At 40.3% G+C, this 22,148-nt stretch overlaps 1 pseudogene; it reads left to right on the top strand.

The window, feature by feature from the left end:
* LOC125109801 (cytokine receptor-like factor 3) overlaps positions 1 to 20,969 on the top strand; it is a 30,272-nt pseudogene extending 9,303 nt beyond the window's left edge.
* The last annotated feature ends 1,179 nt before the right edge of the window (positions 20,970 to 22,148 follow it).

Here is a 22,148-nt window from a genome sequence, read left to right as displayed (position 1 = left end):
TAATATATTTCCAAAGAAAACTTTATATTACCACCACAAATGGAATATCAGCATCAATTAATTTCATGGTAATTAAAATCTGGGTACTCATTAATATCATCATGGGTGCCATCAAGAGAATGCTTACCACACTTTAGGATATACCGCTTTAGGCAAATCTGACAGACTTCAGGAATAAATCACAACCTTAACTCATTTGCATCTCACTTTAATGGAATTACTCAGCTGGCATATTTCAGTATTATAGAATGTACCCTTTTGAAATTCAATCCTGATTTCCTTGATCAAGATGAAGAGCTGTCTTCTTTTTCCTTTGTCTGTCTCTGTCTCTCTCATAATGGCTTTATTGAGGTATAGTTCACATACCATAAAATTGACCCATTTCAAGAGAATAATTCAATGGTATATGTTGGTTTGCAATTCTCTCTGGAGCTTCCAAGGTGTAATCTGAAACTGGCCCACAAAAAAAAATGGAAGGCAAGAAGAAATTAAAGAAAGAGGCAGACCCCTTCCAGATTGGTAGGTAGCAGTTTTGATAAGCAAAGGGGACTGACATACAAGAATTATCTTGGGCTATAGCAAGAGGAGTGGATTCCAGCACCACCTCCAAATCATAAAAATTTATGAAGAAGCCCTAACTGGGCTCAATTACATATACCATGTAGGTGTTTTCAACACGACATCATCATCTCAAGGCAGTGTCTTTAGAGCAGCCTCTGGGAGCAGGAAAGGCAAGCAGAGCCCACATTCCAAGGACAGAGGAGAAGGTAAGAGCCTCTGAGTGCACATATCCAGCTGATGGGTCAGTCAGCAGTCATATCTTTTTGATGACATTTCCCAACAGCAAACTCACACTGTTGTGCAGTCATCACCACAATCCATTTTATAACATCTTCATCACTGCAAAAGGAAACCTCATATCCTTTACTAGTCATTCCTAGTCTCCCACTACACCCCAGCCCTAAGCAAACACTAATCTACTTTGTGGCTGTATGTATTTGCCTATTTTAGGTATTCCATTTAAGTGGAGTCATGCAACATGTGACCTTTTGTGTCTGGCCTCTTACGTCTAGTGTAATGTTTCAAAACTAGCCTGTGATATAGACTATATCACTATTTTAACAACTTCTTATTGTGAATAATATATCATTTCATGGAAATACCACAGTTTGTTTATCCATTCATCAGTTGGGGGTTGTTTTCACTTTTTGGCTATCATGAATGGTACCATCAATTTTTATGTACAAATTTTATGTGGATGTACATTCCTTTTTTTTTTTTTTTTTTTGCATTATATGCCCAGGAGTGGAATTGCTGAGATGATAAAGTGTCTTAGCAGTGCTTGGGGTTATGTTTTAAATTATCTTTTTTACCTCAATTAGATCACTCAACATAATTATATTCTGCCTTAATTCACTCATGGTAAAATCAGACAAACAAATCCTGCTGTATTTATCACATAGGGGTCTCCCAAGACAGAAATGATCTAATGGTGAGTGGACAGGGACTGAAGAATCTAGATTCTGCCACCAACTAGCTGAATGTCCATGAACAAAACACTTTACCTACTAGCCTCCATTGTCCTTATTTGGAAAATGAAGGAATTAGACTTGTTTTTGTCTAACATTCTCATTCACTCTAATTTTATTAACATATGCAAAAACATTTGGATAAGTTAAAGGCAGTTTACATATATCGCATACCTCCTTTCTGAGGAATGGCCATGTCCTATGGTGAAATAACATCAAACATTCGATCTGTAGGAAAAGTATGCCCAAAATAGTCCATTTCCTCAAAAAACAAGACATATTCTCATGCAATTCTCAGGTGCTTATGGTACCTCTCAAAGGATGTATTTATTTTTCTTTACATAATTCTATTTTCTTAAGCAAAGAAAATATTATAAGGGGAACCCAGGTGTTCTCCCTCTGCAGTATATTTGCAGCACATTCCTGGTAACCATAAATTGCTTTGGAATGGAGCATTGAGTTATGTCCTTTCAGGTAGGTGGAGTCACAGTGAAGTTATCCCACAGAGAACTGAGCTGGAGGCTTGGGAAAAAAATGAGCACATAAGATTTTAAAAGTTCCAGTTAACTCTGTGATAAGAACAAAGGATAGACTTCTAGCAAAACATATCAGGTTGATTGGGTTTGGGAACTTTCAGGTAGTTTAGTTTTTATATATTGCCCATTCACACAGGAAATACACAGAAATATCTATCTATCTATCTATCTATCTATCTATCTATCATCTATCTACCTATGTGTATATATATACAGCACTACCCCTCAATTTGAAACAACAATGTATTATTTTCTCTCATGGTTCTGTGGGTTGACTGGACTCCATTGGGTGGTCCCAACTGGTGTCCCCCATGAAGTTGCACTTAGCTGGGGTTGGAGTCTTCAGAATATCAGACATCCAAGGTGGTTTGAGAAGTGGCCACACAGTCTCTGTTTTTATACTTTAATTCAGGATAATTTATTTCAGATTCATTTGGCATTTAAAAATTTATAATTTTTTATACATCAGTATTTTCACATGATTCATCTTTAGAACAGGACTGTTAAATAGATAATGGATGAGAAAACAAAGATTCAAATATTATACTGGGCCTGAAAAAAACATGACTATGAGAATTTTAGAAATCTCAGGAATTGTCCTAATCTTGATCCAGTATTCTTTTCATTACAACATATTACTTCTCAAATTCTAAGGGATCATGGTCCATTACTGGAAGCTTTGATAAAAATGCTTTCCCTTTTTGTACCAGAACTGGCTTCCCAGTAATATGCAACAACTGACCTTTATAGAGCCCTCTATGATCTAGATTAAGATTAGATTAAATTTATTCTCTACCTCAGAGTTCAAATACTTGAAAACTCAGTTACCTTCTAAGATACCATCTTCTCCCAGTTCTCAGTCACATGCATGGTTTTTTTTTTCTTTTCTCTGAATGGCCTGTAACTGTTTCTCTCAATGGCCTGTAACTATTAGTCAGTGTTTTTAAGATATATAGTTATTTTGTCCTAAAATCAAACATTAGGTTTTTGGATCAAAGGCATAGTATTATTATGTTATAGCAACAAATGTGTTGGTTCCCCATACCCCACTATCTCTCTTCAAGGTGATACAGTGGGAGCCAGATGAAACCCTGCATGCACAAGTAATTTTTCCCTTTGGCACTACAGAGAAGAATCCCAAAATTGTGAATCTGGGAGCTCATATAAGAACTACCACTAAGCTACCACTCTCCTTCCAGAAAGACTGAGATAAATCTTTGCTCCCTGCTGTTTTATAATCCTTTTAATTATAAGCAGATGGCCCCAGGGATTTTATCCCCTTTGGAAATATAAAAACTACCCTCCTGAAGATAAATCTCTATCTATAGAGATCTCTATTCAGTCACTGTGTCATATCCATGTTTGTCCTTTTTACTTAGTGTTCTTTGCTTAGAAGGCCATAATTATGTAAAAAATACTTTTTTAAAAATATTTTATTTATTTATTTGACAGACAGAGATCACAAGTAGGCAGAGAGGCAGGCAGAGAGAGGAGGAAGCAGGCTCCATGCTGAGCAGAGAGCCTGATGTGAGGCTCGATCCCAGGACCCTGGGATTATGACCTGAGCTGAAGGCAGGGGCTTTAACCCACTGAGCCACCCAGGCACCCCGTAAAAAATACTTTTAAGCTCCACATTAGTGTACCAAGGGTCCAGTCTTCAGTACACTGATTATTTCATGCTATAAAATCTGCCTAGTGTTTTTCCTGCACCAGATACTACATAGAGGCTGTTGACTCTTCAGTGTCTCCTTCAGCACAAAAGTGTCCCTTTAGCTTCAGCTTTTCAATCTACATTTGCAATTGACAGTTCCATGAAAAAGTCTTTTGGGCACCTGAAACCCAATATGTTCTAAAATACACCATCTACCTTCCCTTCCTAAATCATTCTTTCACCTCCACTTTAGACACTTATATATTGGAAACAGACAGTTAAGGAAGTAAAGAGACTGAAAGATAGTCTCCATCCTGTGCTCACTCATCTTTGTCTTCTCCAGTTTATGGTTATGTCCTTACTTCCTTTTAACAAACATCTTCTGTGTTCCAGGCACTAAGAATCGAGCAGTGACCAAAGCTCTCAAATTCCCTGCTCATAGGGAGTTTATATTAAAATAGAAAGAGATAATAAATAGGCAGAGAAACAATTATAACCTAGCATTACAGATGGAAATAAATGTTTTGAAGAACAAGAGGTATTTCTATTAACTAGATCACCAGACAGGGTTGTATTGGGAAACATCAACTTTGACTTCTGACACAGGCTTCTATGCCTGAAACTGAGCAGCTGTGTCCTACAGGAAGACGATAGACCATTTCAACCTAACAGCATTCCTTAAAAATATAGTTTTTGTCCCAAATATAAATAAGACCCAAATGTGTATGTTTTGAGAAAGCCAGAGACAGATACTGCCCTCTTCTATCCCCTTCTACTGCATGCCTCAAGAGGAGGGTGGCCCCCTCCACGCTTGAGTGTCAAGGTGACAAAGGGAGCTAAAGAGACAGGGAAAGGCAGTGAGAACAGAGTAGTTTGGGGCTTAGAGTTTTTCATCCATCCTTTAGAGATATAAGAATTACCACCTGCTTCATAATGCACAGGCAGAAATTCATAGTCAAGTCAGAAAAGCTCTCACCTGGCTTAGGTGAGGTTTGACCACAAGTGTTCACTACACAACGAATTTGACTGGGGCTATTCAAAATAGTTTGTCTCCATCCTGTGTTCACTCATCTTAATATGTAAATGAAGAACTTATGGAAATCTCCAAGAATTATGTAAAAACCATGCAAACAGTGAGATAAATAATAAACATGATAGACAGACAATGGAGATTAAGCATATGGATAACTGACAGTCCTATAGGGAAATCTAGAAAATGAGACAGAAGCAATAATTCACAGTAAAATGGAAACAGAAATTCTAGAAGCAAAGAATGACTGTTACAACCACAACTGAAGGTTTATTCAGTATCAGGTAAAATTCACAAAGAGAGACCAATGCCTAAAGCTATTCTTCCAATAGTTAGGTTTCAAGCATAAAGACAGAAAAGTGAACATTTTTAACTCCTTATGATCATAGACCGTGAATATTGAAATTAAAATTCTTCATTAGCATTCTGATCCTAAGTATGTGCTATTCATGTACAACCCTGGGAAGAACCACTTGATTTTGAAGTGATCCAGGCAGGGGTGTATATGCAGGATATTTGGGAGTGAAATTGCAGGGAAGAGCAGGGGGACAGTTAATGCAATGTATTAATACAGCAGAAGTGTTATATTTAGGAGGGAAATTGCTTCCAGGGGAACATGGCATTAACCAAAGTTGGGAAGGCTGAGAATCCTCAGTAATGGGTCTCCCCCATCCCTTTTCCACACAACCAACAACCTCTCCAAAATAGAACAAAAAGGCAGGGGAGTAGGGTGGGGAAGATAGCTAGAGAAATAAAGGAGAATAATAAGAAAATACTTGTAAAAAGACAAAGCTGAATTTTAATAGGAGAATGTGGAGCTTTTTTCTAAATTTCTCTTTACTTCTTGGTGACAAGTCTTCAGAAGCTGCTGTTTTCCATTTCTCTCCCGTTGCTTTTCACAAGCTAAATTCTAGACGCATCCTTCCAGATGACATGGTGGAAATGGATATTATCTGTAATATCCTGGTAAATACTGCTTCTAGAATAGGGAGATGTAATACTGATGACAATTAAGTCTTAGCAGGGTTTGGAAAGAAAATTAGTGTCTCAAGTGGGCAACAGTTTCACACTTCGTCATATCTCCTCAGTAAATATAACCTTTTTTTTTTTTTTTTGTCCATATACTTGCATTTGTAGCCCTTTTCAAATCCTTCATGCTTGGATCTATTTTCTGGATTGAATTTTTTTTTCCCCTAGAATCTGAACATCAATAGTTTCTGACATTTCCCTTAAAACACTGATACATCTTAGAGTCTAAGCTCCTTTACTGCCTCTTGAATATGATTCTGCAGTGAGAACTGCACATGAGATAAGGGGAAGCTTTGGTCAGAAATTCTCTCCATCCAGAGCCTGGATGTGTAATTTCCGTAAACAGTATCAATCAATGCACTTAATTGACATTAAGCAGAAAGAAAATAAAGTAAGTTGTTAATTTTTAAAAAATTTTGACACATTGACAATATGTGGTCAAGACCTGAACTTTCTTATAAAAATTATTATTTTCTTTAAGAATAATGTGCCATGAGCTTTCTGCAATTGAGATTTCTGGCCTGGGGAAATTGACACAAGGGAATTTTTCCAGAGATGTACTCACCCATATAAAGTTGTATCTTAACGGAGATGCAGGGAGAAAACAGCGTGCAGATACAGCATTGCAAAGGCAATTTCTTTCAGAGAGATCAAAATGTTTCTGTAAAGCTGCTACAACTTCCCCTCTAAGGATACAATTGCATAGTCTTCAATGCAGAAGCACTCACATAAACAAAGCATGTAATAGAGGAGATGGGGGAATGCAAAATAAACAAACATAAAGGAAGGATTGGCAGAAAAGGCAAAGTTTCCAGAACAAAATCATAAGGAATATTTCCCCTTCCATTTTCCACAAGAATTGATTTCTCAAAGATTTCAGATGTCTCCTCTCATTTGGAGAATTCAACTTTCTTATTTAGAATCAGTTTTATTGTAGTGAACTTGTTAGGAGTCTGGAGTCAACAATCAGCAGTGTTTATCCACAGTGGAGACCAAGTGGGAAACCTACACTTCCACCCTCCCACCTCCACCCACACACACAGTAATGAGGTGCCCCTACCCCTCCCTGCTCAGGTGGAATCAGAAGAGGCCCATGGAGAGACAGACTTTCATAATCACACAGTAGTAACGAGACTATACCAGTGTACTGCCAGTAGAAACCATACAGAGTATTGGAACTCCCACCCTGCCAAACAGTAGTGACTCCTATTCAGACGTCAACAAAGACTAAGGAACCTGGGTTTCTACAGCCAACTGACAATAACGAGGCATCACACTCCCTTCTGCTGAAATGGTGTCCGACATCTTCAGCTAAAAGGAAAGGTTTAAATAGAATCTAGAGTTATAACATAACACAAAAAGCTACAGTTAAAAAAAAAGATTAATCATACTGAGAATCAGGAAGATCTCAAACAAAAGGAAGAGACAGTAGGTGCCAATATTAAGATGGTAGGGTTGTTAGGAGTGTAATGTGCTTCCTACCAGGTGGCATGTTATAATGTTATCATGTGAGAAGTCCCGAATATACAAACTTAGAAACTCTGTTGTGACAGATCATTGAGAACACGGGACCACCAGTTGACCTTTGAACTGGCCCTGGCAATCAGAGGCTTCACCCTCCCCGTCCTTGGAATGTGCATTTTTATTTTGCTTTTTTTTTTTTTTTTTTTGCTTTTTTAAATTCTGTTTTCATTTCTCACTGCTAGAAGCCACTCCAAGGACAGCATTGAGACTGGGAGGTGGTGTTCAGACTATCTAGGTGTAATTAAACCCAATTAAGGCCTCTATATAAAGCTTTAAGATTTCGCTAGGGAATGCAGAGATCTACTTGTCTTGGGGTTGCCTAAAACGAGCTTCATAGTTCCCCTGATTTTTAAACCTGCCACCTACCTCATCTGGAGTGGCCTGCCTCTCTTTGTCCCTCCCCACTCTGCGGCTACAAGGCCCGGTTTCAGATTATATCCAGCGGACTCCCAGTGTGGGGTCCAAACCAAAAAGTACAGGAAAACAAGCAAGTACAAAAGCAATTACATGACATCCTCATTCACTATCCTTGTGGACAATGACAAGCACCTTTTGTGAAAGTTTTATTCCAAAGTAAATGTGACAATATTTTGACAGCTGGGCCAGCTGGTCTCGCAGTCAGAGCAGATACCAGAATCTTCTGTTAAGTGGGAAACCAAACCCAAAGAGTCCTAGGTTCATTTTGGAGTGCCACCCAAAAAGCTACTGAACTCCCCAGATTCCAGCAAGAGCAAAGGTACCTGTACAATATTTCTAACAACCTACATGATTGGTCATTACTTACTTCACCCATGCAAAAATTATTTCTAACCTCTCATATGCTCATTAACAAATTGCCTCGTGCAGTGATTCTCAAATTAAATGCTCACAGAATCTACTGGGAGTCATGTGAAAATGCAGACTCTGATTCATTAAGTCTGGGCTGAGGGTCTGAGATTCTACATCCTGACAAGCTCGTAGGGAAAGGCCGGTTACTGGTCTCTGAACTATATTAAAGAGCAAGAGGCTAGTAGAGATTCAGGTGGCCCTATTGAAGTGCCAGTTTAAGCCTCCTTTGACATGCAGACTCATGATCAGGACGTTTAAAATGCTCAGGAACTACCTTTGAAATGTGAACTTGAATGAGATGTATAGAGTGTTAAACAATTACTTCGGTGCAAAGTTAATTCTCTCACACACATACGCGCAGTGTATACTGATGTGTTCTAAAGTACAGACGAGATAGTGGCCTATTCAAATACAATGGGCACCAACAAAGTGTCCATTTGGGAGAGAAAAGGAGAGGGGCTGAGACAGAGACAGAGAGGGAGAGGATAGAGGAATGCCACTGCTCAGTGTATAATTTTGTGCAAGCCACGCCCTCCTGGCTCCACTTTCTCATAACAACCTGAGAATTTCCAATACAGAGCACAGTAATTGTGCATCTGTCTTCTAGCTCAATTCCCTTAGACATGTCACATATAAGCTTTAAGCTGTATTTTTTTTCTCTAGTGGGGAAAGATAGGCTCACTGGATGACATTTTATAATGAGCTTTATTTATTAATAGGTTTGCACCTAAAAGCAATGTTTCTAGTCACTGCTATTGGAACCATATATGAATGCCGTTGTTAGCATCCATCAACATTAAATACAATAGGCTCCCTTGGTATCAATATGTATTGTTTATACCACTGCAATCTAATCAAATTAGATGAGTTCTTATACCAGCCAACTGAAAATTAATATGTATACTTATATAATCTCATAAAATACTATTGCTCTGTTTAGTAGCAAAATATATTAAGATATATTTTCTGCCATTAAGTGTATGAAAATGTATCCACACATATCTATTAATAGTTATGTTGTGCACGGATATTATCCTGAATGCAGTTCAAAGTCTCTATTTTAGGAATGGTCTCAGATTAGTAATTTTCAACATAATTCAAGGCTTTGACTCGGATTCCAAATAATTCAGAAGCTTTGCATTTGGAATTTTTGGTTACTTCATTCTCATCTCTGACTTAACCATGTCACCTATGATGGAGACAATTACCTAGATTAAATTTTGAATTAAAAAAAATTTTTTTAAAGATTTTATTTATTTGACACAGAGAGAGAGAGAGACCACAAGAGAGGGAACACAAGCACAGGGAGTGGGAGAGGGAGAAGCAGGCTTCCTGCAGAGCAGGGAGCCAGAAATGGGGCTCGATCCCAGGACCCTGGGATCATGACATGAGCAGAAGGCAGACGCTTAACGACTGAGCCACCCAGGAGCCCCAGAATTTAAAAAAATTTTAAGCTCATGTTTAGAAAACTCATCCTACGCCAAGCACTTATACTAAAAATTAGTATAAAGATTAATAAGATGAGGAAATAAATCCTTGAGGATTCCATTATATGGAAAGGGAGACAGTTAGAAACAAATGAAAGCTGATCATTGTAATGGGGATAAAGTAAGTGTTATTATGAGGTAGTACCAAGTGATATGTAAAGAATAATCCAGGGTAGGGGTGCTTGGGTGGCACAGTTGGTTGAGCATCTGACTCTTGGTTGTGGCTCAGATTGTGATCTCAGGGTCATGAGATCAAGCCCTGAGTGGATCTCCACACTCAGAATAGAGCCTGCTTAAAACTCTCTCTCCCTCTCCCTCTGCCCCTCCCCACCACATTCTCGCTCTCTCTAAAATAAATAAATAAATAAATAAATAAATAATCTTTTTTAAAAAGAAGAAAAGTTCAGGGGAAGGAATAACCAAGTGTCTGCATCCATCAGGAAAATCTTCAGAGGCAGTTCTATTTGCTAAGCCTTGAAGAAGAATGAGGGGAACACAGAAAGTTGAGAAGAAGAGGAACATTCTTACAGAAAGAAAACCCATGAAAAAGAAAGACACAAAATTATAAATGGCACCATGTACTGAGATATTGTCAAGAAGCAGTGAGTGGCAGGAATTGAAGCTGGAAAGTGAAATGCTGCCATAAAATAAGGAACTTAGTGTGCCAAGTTAAGGCGTCTGGACTTTATTCAGAAGGCAGTATTTGGCTGAAGAAAGTTCTAAAGAAAGAAAGTGGTAGGACATGCAGTTCTGAGGAAGGCAAGTCTGTGGTAATATGGAGACTTATTTAGAAGGAACATAAATGAAGACAAGGAGATGAAGGTTAAAGCAAATGCAATGGCTTGAGCAAGACATATGAGGCTGAATCTGTTGAATGACAATGGACACAGATTCTAGATTCTGGAGGATTGGCTTGAAAGATGTCTTGACAGGTGAGCACCTGGATATGGGGTTGAGGAACAGCCACCCCTTGAATCTGTCATGTGAGATAGAGTTCTGATTGTTTGACTTACAGCCTAATGCTTTCAACCTCCTCTTTTCTTGAATTCTCCTTCCTGAACAAGTTGGTCTCCTAAAAGTTGTTGGGTGGGCAAGAAAACGAACTTGCCAGATGAACCAACCTGACAGTGACCTGTTGCATTACTGCCGTGTAAGACACTTGAATTGTCCTTGGACTTACTTGAGTATGTGCCTGTGTGTTTCCTGAGAGAAAAGGTTAGAAGAGGAAATGCAGCTACTGTTAATCCTCTAGTAAATCAGGGTGTAAGGTTGTGTTTGGCTGCATGTAATACTACCATGAATAAACCACAAGATTATCTCTCACACACACATGCACACACATACACACACACACACACACACACACACACACACACACAGTGCTGCGGTATTACACAATTCCCAAGAATCTCTTACATATTGCAGACTTTATTTTTTTTTAATTTTATTTATTTATTTGACAGACAGAGATCATAAGTAGGCAGAGAGGTAAGCAGAGAGAGGTGGGAAGCAGGCTCCCCGTTGAGCAGAGAGCCCAATGTGGGGCTCCATCCCAGGACACCGAGATCATGACCTGAGCTGAAGACAGAGACTCAACCCATTGGGCCATCCAGGTGCTGACTTTAGAATTGGGGCTCAATGTGCTCCACTTGCAGAGGCTGCAATGTGGATGGAGCCCCCCAGAGGTCATACGATGGTTGGTGCTGAGTGAAGCAGGTAGTCCAGGTTGATACAGCTGCTTAAGTTCCATTTTCCCACTATGTGATCTCTGTTATGACCTTGCCTCCTGATTGCAAGGTGGCTGCTGCAACTCCAGAAATCATGTCCATATCCTTGGCAGGAATAAAGCTGAAGGAAAATATAGTCTTCTCTAAAGACTCAGAGACAACCAGCTCAGGAACATTTGTTTGCTTGATCTCATGACTAGAACTGAGTTGCATTGCCTTCTACAGCTGCAAATGAGTCTGGGAAAATCAGTACGACGTTGCCCAGAGAAAATCAGAATTCTGTTAGTAAAGAACAAGGTAGTAAGGATATTATATAGGCAGCAAAGTCAATGTACATTATGCCCAGTAATTTGAATTCAGACATGGTCTGAAGAGAATAAGGGTGAGGAGGGGCTGAAGAACATGGCAGCCTACACACAATTCAGAATGTTCTCCCTGATTTATCATATATTATCTTACATATTTTATATATGTGTTTTATTGTCTCTCTTTCCTACTTGAAAATAAGTTTGATGTAGGGAGGAATTTTTCTCTTTGGTTATATCCTGTATTCTCCAGTGCTTGGAACTGTGACTTGTAAAAAGTAAATACTTAGTGTTTGTTACATTAGTATATGAATATTCAACCCAGCCAGGGAATCAGTGGATCTCAGCTCTCCCTTGCAACATGGTGGAAAGGGCATAAGGCAGGAACTACCCATGTGCAACTGAGATGTCTTTGTTTACTTTCTGGTGGAATTCTTTGGAACTTTAAAAAGAAACTTTCGGGGCGCCTGGGTGGCTCAGTGGGTTAAGCCGCTGCCTTCGGCTCAGGTCATGATCCCGGGTCCTGGGTTCGAGCCCTGCGTCGGGCTTTCTGCTCAGCGGGGAGCCTGCTTCCTCCTCTCTCTCTGCCTGCCTCTCTGCCTACTTGTGATTTCTCTCTGTCAAATAAATAAATAAAAATCTTTAAAAAAAAAAAAAAAGAAACTTTCAAAAAACTGATCCACAGATTAGCTCCATGGTCTCACAGCTACCACTAACAGGCTCTGTAGTAAGAAAAAAATCAGACGGTAGATTTAAAAATAATATAACTTTTCTCAAAACCCATGTAGCTTGGAGCAATTCCTAAAGGCAGAAGGGCTCCAGTAGAAAATACAGGGCTAGAAATTGCCATGAGGAGGAGCAGCTGAGAGATCCTTCTTTTCCAAAGATGCCATTATGAAGAGCAGATGTCCTCCAGCCAGAAAGTCATCTTAATTTGGAGATTTCTGGGGTTTTCTGCTATCCCAAGTGATTACTTTCACAGGAAGGGAATATTGTCTCTGATTTTCTACTTTGCTTGAGTGAGGAAACTCTAGGAATTGACATCCATTAGGTACTTGACTGAAAAGGGAGAATGTCACTGTTTCACCTCTGACAAAATGGTCAGTGAGGTCAGGGAAGGAAGCCCTCAGAGGGGAAAGAGTTAGAAATACAGGATGAGAGTTCCTTGACTAGAAGGATGCAAAATAGAAACTTGACAGTCTCATAGCACAGAATGTCCAGACTAGGAATTGTAGGAAAAGTGAACAATCAGTGTGTTAAGCTACTTCCCTACAGAGTATGAGGTCTGGCATTTTAAAGATCTACCAGGTGAAAATACTGGAAATCAAAATCTTCAGTAATTTGAATGAACGATGTATTAATTACCTCTCATAATGGGATAGTAATTGCCTCAATTTGGGTCTGAGACTTGCCTTGAATTAAACTAACCAACTGCAGAGACATGGGTTATAAGGGTAAAACAATAAAAATTAAAATACCTGCCTTCTTATTTATAGATGAGGCAACTGAAAGTGTTATACAGTTACTCTGGGATTTCACCTGTGTTGATATTTTAGGGATTAAAAAGTATTGTATTTAGAATAAACTCTGTGCTTGTTAAATTCCATTTAAAATGGCTTTACTGTATAATTTTATTGATCTAATAAGAGATTATCAGATAGTATTTTATAAAATCAAGATCTATACTTTAAATGCACTTAACATTGCTTCAATAAACAAGAAGCATATTTTCTGTTTTCTACATTCTCAAAAATTGAAAATAAAAAGTGCAGTTTTATACATAAAGAGATCAATACATCAACACTTTAGATATAAAAATGTGTTCATAATGCAGACGTAATATTAAAGAGATGGCATTTTGCCATCTGAAGAATCCGAGGCTTGGAGAAAACCTTGTTCAAATCCCTGAGATGCCATTTCCTTGCTGTGTGACCTTGGGTGATGTACCGCGTATTTCCGAAATCCAGTCTCGTAATCTTTGAAATGAAGATCTGAATATCTTTTTCTTAGTGTTAAGTGATTTAGTGCGAAAACTGGGCAAATATGCTTAGTACTCTGCCAGGCAAACAGCCGTGTCATGATCATTGTTTGTCAAATATGAAACCAAGTAGGTATTAAAAAGGTTGAGGCAAGAGAGTAAAACAAAACCATCCTGACCAGCTTTTTCTATTTTAAAATAAGAAACCTATGTATGAGATTTGATGGACCATGAAAAAACCTCCCACCTGGAATTATTTCCCCTCCTGTCGCTGCTTTTCAAGTAGAGGCTAAGATATCTCTCCTGGGTACAATTACAAGCGAATTTGCTTGAATCCCAACATAGCAAAAGTAACAGTGTGACCTCTTTCTAGGGATTAATTTTTTTAAAAAAAGATTTGGTGGTAGATAAGGGGTTTGCTTTTGGATGTTTGACCTCTCCTGTTATACTCAGCTCGATTTATTATGCAACCATCATAAACCCCAGGATGCTTATCTTTGGGACCTGTCACAACCTTGGATAAATTCTAGTATAAATCATGCAAAATGGCTTCTTTGAGTTGCTGTGGATTTAAACGCTCTAAAGAGTTATGTTTCCATCTTATTGATCTATGTGAAAATATTTCAAACAATCACACATGAAAATGTTTCTTCCAAATTCCTTATTGGCTGAGTTGAATATTCACGTAATGCAAAGAGCAAAAGGTAAAACTCATACATATAGGGAACATGGTGTTTTCTACTAATCAGTCAAGGAGGAAGGATTTCTGGGTTCACTGAGGAGTGTCCCACTTCTAACCAGGTCAGCCTCTAGATACGGCAACGTTGCTTCATTGGCCTCTACCGCCATCTCTTACCAATGCCACCTCCTAATGAATTCATAGCTCAGAGAATCTTGATTCCAGCCTTTGAGTGAAAGATTCTTCCAAGTCACTGCCAAGTTTTATTTATGCCCCTACCTCTAAAATGACTGACGTCTGCTCATAAGATCAGGCATCAGTTCAAATTAGGATAAATGCAATGCTGGCCATTACCTGACTCATACTAGATAAATTTAGAGGTAACAGCTTAATACAACCACTCCACTCCAACAGCCCCTAAGAAGAAAAAGAGGATCTCTTAGGATTGGTGAAATTAACACTTTGGGTTTTAGGCAGTCACATCAGCCTCTTTTATGAAGTGTCATTGGTAGGAACCAATGGAGAATATAGATTGTATATTATGTAACACTTTGGCTTTCATCTGAATAAGAGAAGTGATAGTTGGGCAAGCAGCGGACTCTGAGCAAATTGACTGACAGGTGACAAAGTCACATGAAGAAAGCAACATTTGGTATTCCAGTTTGCAGTCATGAAAAGGGCAGTGGATTTTATGTCTAGGTCATTCAACCTCGACTGAGTCCAGGCATGGTTTGGGAACAACCCTGTGACTTTGGAATTGCCCTTCACTATCACATGGCTGTACCAAAAGCACACATGCCCTGAAATTATTGTCAAGGAAGGAGAGACAGGTCTAAGCCATCCAGCTCTGTCTCATTATCTCACTCTTTTGGGTCCAAGGGAAAGGAACCACTAGCAGAAGAAGAGCAGTTGGTCCCTTCAGACCAGTACTAATAAGAAAATATAAATCTCAGTCAGTGAAGATACCCATGTATCCATCACACTAGGTCCTGTTCTTCCTTTTGAAGGGAGGAAGTGAAATCATTTGCCAAAACTAGGTCCAACATATCTGCTAGTCTCCTAAGGCTCCTAGTGAAGCAAGGTAATCTCCATTTCTTTTTTAAGGCTATTGACATTTCCATTAAAATGTTCTCACAGAAAAAAAGCCATACTCCCAAAGTCCCCTAGAGATACCCAAGGGATCTTGTCCCTATAGATGGTCCCCCATTTTAACTCCAGGATCCCACAAAAACTGGGCCTGAGTTGGGATAGCTTGTATGTGGTCCATTTCCATTATTCCCCCTCCTGTATCCACAGCCAACATTGCTGCTCAGTAGATCACACCTGTTCTCAAAGCCCTTCTCAAAATAGTACTTCATCTTTTTCCCTCCCTGAGATCCCAGAATAAAACAAAGGTATAAGTAAACAATTAACTCGACCTATCATTGTTTGAGCTGTGGCTCTCTGGGCTACTTTGGGAGTTCCCCTGACTCTTTTTAAGAACTGTGGCTATAAGAATTGATGCAATTTCTAAATGGAGCCTCACAAATTTTTAGGAAGTGCTCTATGCACTTGTCAGTATCAGTTTCTTAGGTACCAAGAGGGGTTTGATCTCAGCCAAGACCCACTTTATTCTGCCTCTTCTGAGGGTCACAGAAGGCAGAGTAGTGGAAGTGGAGGCCTTTCACTTGATGTTTGTTGGGTGAGGTGTGCTAAGAAATCAGGTGAAGGGAAAAGATACTCAGCCATGGGCAAGGGCCTGGGCACTCTGACTCCCACCAGCTCCAACAGTTCACTCTTCCTCACTTCTCATATCCAACTGAGTAAGACTTTTGTCCCAACTTTTTAGATGGCTCTCAAGTTCACTTCTCCCCCCGTCCCCGCGTGCCCACTACTTAGTGACCCTTCTAAGAAACTGCCTTACCTCCTATCTTGTTGCTCCTAGTTCCGATTGATGTCCTACTCTACTGCCCAGTCATTTCTCCTGAAGCATGCTCAAGACCTCTGACGTATGTCGCCTTTCAGTTTTTATACAAACTCTTTAACCTGGCATATGAGGTTTTCTAAATTCTAGCCTTGCCTTCTCAGCTCTATGTTCTGCCCCTATTCTGGTTCTTATCCAGAATTATATGCTGACCTTGTACAAAGAGACTCTCTTGGTCCCTTTCCTGGAATTGCTGCCTTTTCTCCTCCCTTCTAAAGCCCAAATACAATGCTTGGGTCCAGATCAAACTCTGGCTCAACCATGAAGGGTTCCCTGATCCTCTGTCCAGGGACTGCTCACTCTCTCTTCTGTGCTCTCTTAGTAAATGAGACTGCATTTTCTTCTAGTCATGATCACAGTGTCCTTTGTTTTATTGTTTACTAGTTTGGGAACTCAGAGAATGTAAAATTGTTATCTAGTATGACTTAGGATCTGTCATTGCAGGCATAAGAGCCTGGTACAGAATACAAATACAATAAATATTAAATGATTCCACGTGCTGGTCTGGCTTTCCCATTTTACCACCTGGGTGTTTATTTACAGAGGCCTTACAATGTGATGGTTAAGAGTTCAGCCTTTGGGAACCAAACTATCTGTATTTGAATCTTGGCTCTGTCCCCTAATACCTGTGTTAACTTGGGACAATTACTGCATGGGGATAATAATATGGACCTCACATAGTCAACAAGAGAATTAAATGAGTTCATATGAGCAAAGCATTTAGAACAGTGCCTGGTACACACAATAAACATTCAATAAAGGTTAATAAGTTCATTTAGCTAAACTGTCCCTCATGCATGTGATCCTGGAAGAGAAAGAACAGGGTGGTGAGTAGTACTGGAGTTTTGTTCAAAATGAGCCAGGGAGAGAACGGGCCTGGAGAAGATAAAGCCGGGCAGACTCCTCTGTCCAGGAAGACAGTGGGCTAGGATGAAGGGGTTCACTGAGACAGAAAGGGGCGGGTGGGTCCCAGATGGGCAGAAAGGTCAGAGTCTGTGACAGCAGCACCATGAGCAGCATACCAAATGCCTAGTCCCAGGGCATATGGGGCTTGCTGTCCGTTACACGTTTACCTCCCCTTCCAACAGGCAGTCCTGGAAACTCAAGAAATAACAGAGTCAGAGGAAACCAAAGGTCCCACCTGGTCTCAGGCCCATGGAGGAAAAAACATGGATCCAAATAATCTCATGCTGACATAATGGGAGCGTATTCAGCCCACACATTCCCTGGGCTAATACCCTCTACATCTCCATCCTCTACATCATGCCATGCTTTATTCTTGTAACCTTCAGTTAGAGGTCATCACTCTAGGGAATGTATGAGATGGGAGGAATGCAATGCCAAATGACAACTCTTGGACTCTTCCTCAGTACCTAACTCATTTTCTTCTCATAAAACATTCAAAGCATTTAAAATTATTACTTTATTCCTGAGTCATAATGTTGTTGAAGCTTATAAAAATCATTTCAGTGTTAATTCCCCTGGCTCAACTCTCTTAAATTCTTCCTTAGAAGTTGCATATAATTTAACCAGAAAAAGTTTTTATTTCTCAAAACCAACTGGAATAATTAGAAAATAGATGAAGAGATTTTTCCTCTTCATCTGAAATAACTGCTAGGTGAATACAGGATTTGGATTTGGGAGTTAGAAGTTAGGACAATCAACTAGTTGGCCTGGTTCCCTGACTTCTTTGTTATAAAAGGACCATTTGACCTGGCCTTTTGCCCCCTGCCCCCCAGGCATTCACACCATCAACCACAGGCTGAGAGGTACCATATGCAGTCAGATGGGGCTATTGGTCTCTTTTACTCTTTCTCATTGCCAACACGGGTCAACCAATCTGGAAAGAGCAAAAGTCATGCTGAAAACAGCTCGAGCATAACGTATCAAACCAAGAATTTTGGTTTTCTTCAGAGTCTGTTTCTCCCTCCAAAGAGCTACTTCACGTGATGGATGGGAAGTGAGGAAGCTGCAAGCACAGCTCACAGCTGTACATCCGGGTAAAGGGGACAGGGGAGCTGCACCTGAGCTGCTGTTGCGGGAGGCACAGAAACAGGATAGGGATTATCACTTTTCTGGGAAGAGAGTCTATAAATCGGGTCACTGGGGTGTCTCAGTCATTAGGCGTCTGCCTTTGGCTCAAGTCATGATCCCAAGGTCCTGGGATCAAGCCCCACATCGGGTGCCCTGCTCAGCCGGAAGCCTGCTTCTCTCTCTCCCTGTTCCCCTGCTTGTGTTCCCTCTCTAGCTCTCTCTCTGCAAATGAATAAATAAAATATTTTTTTAAAAAGAGAGAGAGATGGAACCAGAAAAGACCTCGAATAGCCAAAGGAATATTGAAAAAGAAAGCCAAAGTTGGTGGCATCACAATTCCGGACTTCAAGCTCTATTACAAAGCTGTCATCATCAAGACAGCATGGTACTGGCACAAAAACAGACACATAGATCAATGGAACAGAATAGAGAGCCCAGAAATAGACCCTCAACTCTATGGTCAACTCATCTTCGACAAAGCAGGAAAGAATGTCCAATGGAAAAAAGACAGCCTCTTCAATAAATGGTGTTGGGAAAATTGGACAGCCACATGCAGAAAAATGCAATTGGATCATTTCCTTACACCACACATGAAAATAGACTCAAAATGGATGAAGGATCTCAATGTGAGAAAGGAATCCATCCAAATCCTTGAGGAGAACACAGGCAGCAACCTCTTTGACCTCAGCCGCAGCAACATCTTCCTAGAAACATCACCAAAGGCAAGGGAAGCAAGGGCAAAAATGAACTTTTGGGATTTTATCAAGATCAAAAGCTTCTGCACAGCAAAGGAAACAGTGAACAAAACCAAAAGACAACTGACAGAATGGGAGAAGATATTTGCAAATGACATATCAGATAAAGGGCTAGTGTCCAAAATCTATAAAGAACTTAGCAAACTCAACACCCAAAGAACAAATAATCCAATCAAGAAATGGGCAGAGGACATGCAGAGACATTTCTGCAAAGAAGACATCCAGATGGCCAACAGACACATGAAAAAGTGCTCCATATCACTCGGCATCAGGGAAATACAAATCAAAACCACAATGAGATACCACCTCACACCAGTCAGAATGGCTAAAATTAACAAGTCAGGAAATGACAGATGCTGGCGAGGATGCGGAGAAAGGGGAACCCTCCTACACTGTTGGTGGGAATGCAAGCTGGTGCAACCACTCTGGAAAACAGCATGGAGGTTCCTCAAAATGTTGAAAATAGAACTACCCTATGACCCAGCAATTGCACTGCTGGGTATTTACCCTAAAGATACAAACGTAGTGATCCGAAGGGGCACGTGCACCCGAATGTTTATAGCATCAATGTCTACAATAGCCAAACTATGGAAAGAACCTAGATGTCCATCAACAGACGAATGGGTAAAGAAGATGTGGTTTATATACACAATGGAATACTATGCAGCCATCAAAAGAAATGAAATCTTGCCATTTGCGACGACGTGGATGGAACTAGAGGGTATCATGCTTAGCGAAATAAGTCAATCGGAGAAAGACAACTATCATATGATCTCCCTGATATGAGGGAGAGGAGATGCAACATGGGGGGTTAAGGGGGTAGGAGAAGAATAAATGAAACAAGATGGGATTGGGAGGGAGACAAACCATAAGTGACTCTTAATCTCAAAACAAACTGAGGGTTGCTGGGGGGAGGGGGGTTGGGAAAGGGGGGGTGGGGTTATGGATATTGGGGAGGGTATGTGCTATGGTGAGTGCTGTGAAATGTGTAAACCTGGCGATTCGCAGACCTGTACCCCTGGGGATAAAAATATATGTTTATAAAAAAAAAAAAAAAAAAGAACAAAAAAAAAAAGAGAGAGAGAGAGAGTCTATAAATCTCTCATGAGATTCTCAGAAAAGGATCGTGACTTAGAAAGGATTAACTTGCTGTCCCAGAGATCCAAGAGAGAGCATCACAAAGGAGGTCCTGATATGGCATTTTAGTGATTTAAAGGGAAGCTCCAGGATAAATGACTGCTGTCTCTTTTATAAGAGGTGAACACCACTGAACAGGAGACTACTAAGCCAATAGACGACTTCCAGAAGTCAGAGAGCCTGGGACTAACATTGCAGAGGATTTAGTCCAAGAAGGAGAAAAGCCGAGTCTTGGTGGTATGTGAAAACAGAATGAGAAACTGGGATGCTTTACCAAAAAAGCCTCACACATTCAGCTGGACAGGTTACCAGAAATGACCATACTGTTTGATGTGCCTTGTTTATCTGCTCAGTCAGATAACTCAGTTCTTGACATAGTGAAAGACTACATTTTTAACCATGGTACAGTATCATCTCAAACACCAGAACCCATACAAGAACTAGTAAAAAAACCCCAGAGGCATCACAGTACAGTGGTGTAAGGTAGATGGTGACTTTGATGCCCAAGATTACAGGCACCAATTCCATAAATGTACTTCCAGTCATTTTGAGGATATACATGTAACCCTGACATGGAACTCACAGCATTGCACATAGACTCCAGTGTTGAGGGTCAGTTCTGGTGGGGGAGATGGCTGATAGGAGTGGAGTGCTTGGAGCATCCTCCAAATATGTCATTCCACATTGGTGCCTGATGAGTGGAAAGCTGGTCTTGAGAGATACTGTCTGAGCATAAAACACACCAGAATGGTTCTGAATCCAGCTCCAGCACTCTAATTTATTTCTGTGGGCAGACATTAGCATTCATAATTGAAATGCTCTGAGAAGGATCAAGCATTGTGTATTAATACAAATGTTGCCATTTTTTTTTTCAGCATAACAGTATTCATTATTTTTGCACCACACCCAGTGCTCCATGCAATCCGTGCCCTCTACAATACCCACCACCTGGTGTCCCCAACCTCCCACCCCCCCACCCCTTCAAAATTCTCAGATTGTTTTTCAGAGTCCGTAGTCTCTCATGGTTCACTTCCCCTTCCAATTTCCCTCAACTCCCTTCTCCTCTCCATCTCCCCTTGTCCTCCATGCTATTTGTTATGGTCCACAAATAAGTGAAACCATATGATAATTGACTCTCTCTGTTTGACTTATTTCACTCAGCATAATCTCTTCCAGTCCCGTCCATGTTGCTACAAAACTTGGGTATTCATCCTTTTTTTTTTCTTTTTCTTTTTTTTTTTTTTATCAGCTTTATAAACATATATTTTTATCCCCAGGGGTACAGGTCTGCGAATCGCCAGGTTTACACACTTCACAGCACTCACCATAGCACATACCCTCCCTAATATCCATAACCCCACCCCCCTCTCCCAACCCCCTCCCCCGATCAACCCTCAGTTTGTTTTGTGAGATTAAGAGTCACTTATGGTTTGTCTCCCTCCCAATCCCATCTTGTTTCATTTACTCTTCTCCTACCCCCTCAACCCCCCATGTTGCATCTCCTCTCCCTCATATCAGGGAGATCATATGATAGTTGTCTTTCTCCGATTGACTTATTTCGCTAAGCATGATACCCTCTAGTTCCATCCACGTCGTCGCAAATGGCAAGATTTCATTTCTTTTGATGGCTGCATAGTATTCCATTGTGTATATATACCACATCTTCTTTACCCATTCGTCTGTAGATGGACATCTAGGTTCTTTCCATAGTTTGGCTATTGTAGACATTGCTGCTATAAACATTCGGGTGCACGTGCCCCTTCGGATCACTACGTTTGTATCTTTAGGGTAAATACCCAGCAGTGCAATTGCAGGGTCATAGGGTAGTTCTATTTTCAACATTTTGAGGAACCTCCATGCTGTTTTCCAGAGTGGTTGCACCAGCTTGCATTCCCACCAACAGTGTAGGAGGGTTCCCCTTTCTCCGCATCCTCGCCAGCATCTGTCATTTCCTGA

This window comes from Lutra lutra, chromosome 9 (genome assembly GCF_902655055.1).
Source record: "Lutra lutra chromosome 9, mLutLut1.2, whole genome shotgun sequence".
Classification (NCBI taxonomy): domain Eukaryota; kingdom Metazoa; phylum Chordata; class Mammalia; order Carnivora; family Mustelidae; genus Lutra; species Lutra lutra.
The sequence above is the reverse complement of the archived record's forward strand: the minus strand, read 5'-3'. Positions and strand labels throughout refer to the sequence as shown.